Source organism: Xenopus laevis, chromosome 4L, assembly GCF_017654675.1.
Source record: "Xenopus laevis strain J_2021 chromosome 4L, Xenopus_laevis_v10.1, whole genome shotgun sequence".
Classification (NCBI taxonomy): Eukaryota; Metazoa; Chordata; class Amphibia; order Anura; family Pipidae; genus Xenopus; species Xenopus laevis.
Window position 1 is genome coordinate 102,961,170 of NC_054377.1, and position 7,877 is coordinate 102,969,046.

Consider the following 7,877-nt stretch of genomic DNA (forward strand, 5'->3'; position numbering starts at 1 on the left):
ATGGTAGATATAAGCAGAAGTATATAAAAATGAAATCAGGATCAATGTCCTGTATGGTTCTTAATAAAGAAGAGGTTATTCTTGATAAAGCCCCACCGAAATGTTTTGCTGGTTTTACTTTCAATAAGGATTAATTAAATCTTAGTTGGGATCAAGTACAAGGTACTGTTTTATTGTTACAGAGTAAAAGTAAATCATGTTTAAAAGTTTGGATTATTTGGTTAAAATGAAGTCTAAAGGAGACAGCCTTTCTGTAATTTGAATGTTTTTGGATAATGGGTTTCCGAACAACGAAACCCATACCTGTATTAAAATTTCATTAATCCCCTATAAATCAAGTTACTGAAATTATCTTTTTCCTGCTGGAGGGGGGGGGGGGCGCTAGGTCTTGGGCAGATAATTTACTATACTTCAAATCTCCTCTCTCTGATCTCTGATACTGTTCTAGTCCTGTTGCCTCTGCAATGGAAGATTGTCTCAACCTACCTCAAGCCTCCTCTGGGTCCTGTGCTAGCTCCGTTTCAGTGTGTGCCCTGTCCAGTTCCAGTGCTGGTTCACTGGCTCCTGCTGGCTTCCCTCTAGGCTGCTTCAGTTCCAGCTCCCTGACCTGTGACTGTTCCAGTGCCGACTCCCCAGCCCTGCCTTAAACCTGGGCCCCAGCATGTGAGTTCTGCCTGCCTCTGTGCCCCCAGTAGTGGGGTCTGACTTTGTGACCACAGGAGTGGAGTTTCTGCCTGAATCTGTGCTCCCAGGAGCAGGGTGTCTGCCTGAGTCTGTGCCTCAAGGAGTAAGGCTTCTGTGCCCTGAGGAGTAGGACTTCTGCCTGACTCTGTCACCCTAGGAGCAGGGCTTCTGTCTGACTCTGTGCCCCTAAGATCGGGGCTTCTGCTTGACTCTGTGTCCCCAGGAGCTGGGCTTCTGCCTGACTCTGTCCCCCAGGAGCGGGACTTCTGTCTGACTCTGTGCCCCTGAAGAGAGGCTTCTGCCTGACTCTGTGCCCCCAAGAAGCGGGCTTCTGCCTTATTCTGTCCCCTTAGGTGCAGGGTTTCTGCCTTATCTGTGCCCCCAGGAGCAGGGCATCTGCCTGACTCTGTCCCCCTAGCAGTAGGGTTTTTTTCGGACTCTGCCCCCCTAGGAGCAGGGCTTCTGTCTGACTCTGTGCTCCCAGGAACATAGCTTCTGCCTGACTCTGTTCTCCCATGAGCGGAGCTTCTGCTTGACTCTGTAATCCCAGGAGCGGAGCTTCTGCCTGACTCTGTGCTCCCAGGAGTGGGGCTTCTGGCGCCTCAGCAGTACAGATTTTTCTCCAGGAAATACAAAACTGGAGCTGTAAATGCTTCTTATTTGCAGATTAATCAAGAGTAGTCTTTCTTCTCTCTCTACTCTGTGAGCATACAAAATGAATGTTTACACCTAAACAGGTAGAGGGGAAGTTCAAAAACTTCAGCAAAAAAGGGCACAAACACAAATCTTACAAATCAGAATAAAATTAAAGAAAAAGCCCACATCTTGAAGGTGAAGATCAATTGCAGTTATGAGAGACAGTTTAGGAGCCTTATACTTGAGATGAAGCACCTACTGCTGCTGATAGTATCACTATAGGAGGTGGTGAAGTCCTCAAAAATGATTTTAAAAAACTAGGTTCAAAGCTGAGGGCCAGGACTTCCAAGGTAATTTTCTCAGAGATATTACCTGAGCCACGAGCAACACTAAGGAGACAGCGGGAGATTAATGCGTGGCTGAAAGATTGGTGTAGGGAGGAGGGTTTGATGTTTTTGGAGAACTGGGCTGATTTCTCAGTCGGCTACAGGCTCTTTGCTAGGGATGGGCTGCACCTCAATGATGATGGGGCAGCTGTTTTGGGAGAGAAGATGGCTAGAGGGTTGGAGGAGATTTTAAACTAGGTGTGGGGGGGGAGGGTTCCGTAAAAGATTCAGTGGTAGACAGGTTAGATGAGATAGTGGGCAAAGAAAGGGAAAATGGGGAGATTTGGCTGGGGATACTGTTAAGGATAGGGAGGACCACATGTCATATGTTCAATATGGTGCCAGTATTAAATGTATGTTTACAAATGCAAGAAGTCTGACTGGTAAAATGGGAGAGCTGGAGCTGCTGGTGTTGGAAGGAAAATATGATGTGATTGGTGTGGCCGAAACATGGCTGAATGAGTCGCATTACTGGGCAGTAAATATCAGTGCCTATACTTTGTTTCGGAGGGACAGAGGCAATAGAAAAGGAGGAGGGGTATGTCTGTTTGTTAGGCAGGATTTAAAAGCTCATATAAAGGAGGAGGTTATGTTAGAAAATGAGGGGGCAGAAGTCGTATGGGTGGAGTTCTTCACCAATTGTAAAGAATCCAGCAAATTAATTGTAGGCGTATTCTTTAGACCCCCTAATGTAAGTGAGCAGGAAGAGACAAAGCTCCTAATGCAAATAGAAAAGGCTGCTAGTTTAGGTAAAGTAATGATAATGGGGGATTTTAATTACCCAGATATTGACTGGAGCAACGGTACTGCTAGATCAGTTAATGGGAACAAGTTTATAAACTTATTGCACGACAATTTTTTAGCACAGGTTGTTGAGGAGCCTACCAGAAAAAATGATATTCTTGATTTAGTGATCTCAAATGACCCAGAACTTATAGCAAATGTGCAAGTCATTGAACCCCTGGGTAATAGTGACCATAATGTTATATCTTTTAATGTCTGGTGCAAAAAACAAAAATATACTGGGGCAACAAAAACCATGAATTTTGCAAAAGCTAATTTTAGTGCCTTGAGGGCTGCCCTACAGAGCATTGATTGGAGCAATAAGTTTTCAGCTAAAAACACAGAACAGAAATGGTTGTCCTTTAAAATGATATTAAATCATTACTGTTCTCAATTTATTACCTTAAGGACTAAACGTAGAAGCTCTAAGAATCATCCTGTGTGGCTTAATACAGAAGTAAAGAAGTTAATGGGAAAGAAGAGAAAGGCATTTAAAAACTACAAATCTGTAGGGACAGAAGCTGCATTTAATGAATATAACCACTGTAATAAATGTTGTAAATCAGCAATCCGGAACGAAAAAACAAAGAAAAGAAATGAAGAGTTAATTGCAGTGGAGGTGAAAACTAACCCTAAAAAGTTTTTTAAATATATTAATAGTAAAAAGATGCAGGTTGAGAGTGTTGCTCCATTAAATAATGGTACCAGTATGGTTGTAACAGATACAGAAAAGGCAAATGTGTTAAATCAGGTCTTTTCTTCAGTGTATACAATAGAGGAGTCTGGGTTCACAGGCTCACTTAATAACTGCACGAATGGTTCAGCTCAATCTAGTCAGTGGCTGACTCAGGATATGATTCAAAAAGCTTTAATACAAATTAATGTAAACAAGGCTCCAGGGCCTGATGGCATACACCCCCGGGTTCTAAGAGAGCTTAGTTCAGTTTTAGACCAGCCCTTATTTCTGATTTTCTCAGATTCACTGTCATCTGGTATGGTGCCTATGGATTGGAGAAAAGCTGATGTTATTCCAATATTTAAAAAGGGATTACGATCTCAGCAGGCAATTATAGGCCAGTAAGCTTGACATCTGTGGTGGGCAAATTATTTGAAGGCTTGTTAAGGGATCACATTCAAAATTTTGTCCTAATGAATGGCATTATGAGCAACAATCAACATGGCTTTATGAAGGATAGGTCCTGTCAGACGAATTTGATTGCATTTTATGATGTGGTAAGTAAGATTCTGGATAGTGGGGGGGGCAGTAGATGTGATCTATTTGGATTTTGCCAAAGCGTTTGATACTGTGCCCCACAAACGACTGCTTTCTAAACTAAGGTCTGTTGGGCTTAATGAAGGCGTCTGCACGTGGATAGGAAACTGGCTACAGGATCGGGTACAGAGGGTGGTTGTTAATGGGACATTCTCTACTTGGAGTAAGGTTCTTAGTGGGGTCCCTCAGGGCTCAGTATTGGGTCCACTTGTATTTAACTTGTTCATTAATGACTTAGGGGAGGGTGTTGTAAGTAATGTATCAGTGTTTGAAGATGACACAAAATTATCCAGCCCTATTAATTCCATCCAGGATGTGGCATCCTTGCAACATGATCTTGACAAACTGGCAATCTGGGCAGCTAAGTGGCAAATGAGATTCAATGTTGATAAATGTAAAGTCATGCACCTGGGATGTAAAAATATCCAAGCCACTTATACCCTTAATGGGACTGCACTAGGCAAATCCATTATGGAAAAGGACCTTGGAGTCCTTGTAGATGATAAACTTGGCTGTAGCAAGCAATGCCAGTCAGCAGCATCAAGGGCAAATAAGGTCTTGAGCTGTATTAAAAGGGGCATAGAGTCAAGGGAGGAGGGGGTCATTCTTCCACTGTATAGAGCACTTGTAAGGCCCCATCTAGAATATGCCGTACAGTTTTGGTCTCCATCACTCAAACAGGACATTATTGTATTAGAGAGGGTACAGAGAAGGGCAACTAAGCTGGTAAAAGGTATTGAAAATCTTAGCTATGAGGAAAGACTGGCCAAATTGGAGATGTTCACGTTGGAGAAGAGGCGCTTAAGGGGTGATATGATGACTATGTATAAATATATAAGGGAATCATATAATAATCTCTCTAATGCTTTATTTACCAGTAGGTCTTTCCAGCTGACACGAGGTCACCCATTCCGATTAGAAGAAAAGAGGTTCCGCCTAAATATTCGGAAGGGGTTTTTTACAGTGAGAGCTGTGAAGATGTGGAATTCTCTCCCTGAATCAGTTGTACAGGCTGATACATTAGATAGCTTTAAGAAGGGGTTGGATGGCTTTTTAGCAAGTAAGGGAATACAGGGTTATGGGAGATAGCTCATAGTCCAAGTTGATCCAGGGACTAGTCCGATTGCCATTTTGGAGTCAGGAAGGAATTTTTCCCCCTCTAAGGCAAATTGGAGAGGCTTCAGATGGGTTTTTTGCCTTCCTCTGGATCAACTGGCCGATAGGTAAATAAAAAAAATAAAAAAGGTTGAACTCGATGGACATGTGTCTTTTTTCAACCTTACTTACTATGTTACTATGTTACTATGTATAAATATATTAAAAAAAGGAGGTGATCATGAGAATTACTCTCTGGAAGTTTGTTGGTACATATATTTTGGTACATATATTGCAGTCTAAAATAAACTATTTTAATTATTGATTTCAATCTCCTACTGCAAGTTTTTTGGTTGCCTGTGTTATCTGAAAGGATGGGGCTGGGGAAAAAATGGGTGACTAGAAGCATGAGGGAGTGAAAAATAGAGAACATAAAACAGACACGACATAATGGTTTTGAGAAGGAGAGAAGGTAAGAATGGGGAAGGGCAAGGGAATAGAGACCAGAACAGAACGGAGAAGGGACGAAACTGGGGGCAAAGAAATGAGCAAGGAGAAATTTTAAATTTAAAGCTGGAGAAAACTGGAAAAAAATGGAAAACTGTGGGTTACAAAAGAAAATGAGAGGACATGGTTATGGCAGAAGAAAAAGAATCAGTGAAATGAGGAGAAACCTGGAGAACAAGAGAAGAGTAACAGATGAAGATTGCATTGCACATTCCTCCATATGTATGCATGGAAAGGGAAAACGGGAGTGTGTAGCCCTCCAAAATGTCAATTTACACATATGGCACATTGCAATATCTTGAGCAACTGTGGACTATACTCCCTGCAAACGTTTCACTGGCAAAATAAATACTTCAGAATATGGTTCAACTTCTCAGGAAGAATATATTCACTGGCTGGATGCAATGCTCCCTCTAATTTGCTTTTTACTTTTTAAAAATGGTGTGCAGAGGGAAAAATTTCCACATTTGTTCTGTTTCACTGTAAAAAAAACAGCGGTCTGTTGCACCAGAAAAAAAAACACAGATGTCACGTCCCCAACCCTCCACTGTCTATGTAAGGAGCTGTACAGGCATGGGTTTGGAAGAAGTTGGCAACATAGAAGCCTTTTATTTTCTATGAAGAACAGTTTAACATAGTGGAAAGGAGCTTCTCTAACAAGTCATGGTAATGTTTATGCTATTACAGAACTGTAGTTTTGCCTTTCCATTGACTCCACTGCATTCCAGGAAAATGCCCATTTTGATAAAGCTCCATTTTCAGTAGAAGTAAAAATATAATGTTAGAATGTAACCAATCTAAATAAAACTGGATATTCTTTCAAACTGTGGGCATTATAATTTTATATGAAAAATAACTGTATGGATTACTTTTAAGGTGTGAGCTAGTTTTCTTTTTAGTTAATCTTGTATGGTTCACCTTATCCAAGTCTCCAGTGTGCCACCTAGGGCAGGGTACATGCTCTTTAGCTACTTGCATTATTGCCTGGCTTATTTTCATGTACAGGTATGGTATCCGCTCAAAATAAAATGAGAAGCAAAATATGGGTAGATCCTAATAATTATTCAGTTTGGGCTTTGTTTAAAATGGATAAAGGAAGAAACAATTAAGAAAGATATTAAATATAGTTAGAGGATCAGTTAGGAATAAAGACATCAAATCCATGCTACAGCCAAGAATCTAGGTCTTTTTTTTTTTTCAACTGTGTTTTTATTGAAGTTCACAGAATCAGAAACAAATAAAGCGGTACATAACCAGTTTCAGAAAGGTACAATGTAGACAGGTCTTTGTCCCTTTTATGGCAACATACAACACAGAATCATATATGATAAATAATAAAATCTTGCTGAAGCATTATTTTAAAAGAATGACAGATGAGGTTATTATGTAACAGTTTTATCCCCAGAGAAAAGTAGTGGAAAAAGAATAAGCCGGCAGACGGAAAAAAATTATGTGTCTCCCCCATCCCTTTGCCTCATAAGAGCAGTTTTCTGGGGCAGCTGAAAGGACCCCGCATTATGGCAAATAAAGGGTCCAGTCTTACTGGATTTAGAATAAAACAATATAATGCAGCACATGCAGTGGGGGATGTAGGGGGGCCAGGTGGTGGGCAATTAAATGTTCCTGGCAAAAAGGGTCTTAGAAGAACATTGTGTATATACAGTATTTACTATTACATATACAGGAATTGCCCACCAACTACAACATATATAAAGTATTTTAGTTCCAACAAGAAACATCTACAGCTATCATGGAAATGCAGAAGTGTAAAAAAGATGGGCACTTATTGATCTCATGGACATACTCGCTGTGCATGCTGATGACATTTATTAAAGGTACTATTGTGTAAACATGCCCCAGGTACCATTGTTCCTACACGGTATTGTGCACATTTGGGCCTGTTGACACATGGTAACCTGGAGCTTCCACCACCCTGAAGGTAGAGGTAATTCTAGGGTTTCCACTCTGGGCTGCGTCAATAGGTGCAGTAGACTCTATAGAATCATGTTTAGACATAAACCCCACTCCAACAATTTTGAGCACACTTGTGTAATTGGACAAATTTCACCAAGCGCAACTCTACACCAGGCAAACCAAGCAAAATTAATCGTGGATAAAAATGTTGGGTTCAGGGGAAAAAATCCAATGCAAGCAATGTGCTTGCTTTCGGTTATAAGCTTTATTACAATACATTAGTTATACAGATAGAAGACATACCGGAAAAAAAAAAAACCATATATACAGGAGACACATGAGGAAGAAGGTTAGATATTCAATGCTAAAGGAAATGCTGCTTAAGGAACCATAAAATGAATTGAGACATACAGTACATTTTTAGATGAACAGCCCCATGACTCACTGCTTTAACCTTGGCCCTGGTGTTTATTGTGTGCCCTTTGTTACTTGCACAAATCACATTTATATGTTTTATCTTTTCTGGCAAAACATAATTTCTGTGCTCCCATCACAGTAGAGTCTGTTATACAGAAATAGTCATACTGTCACATTCTGGT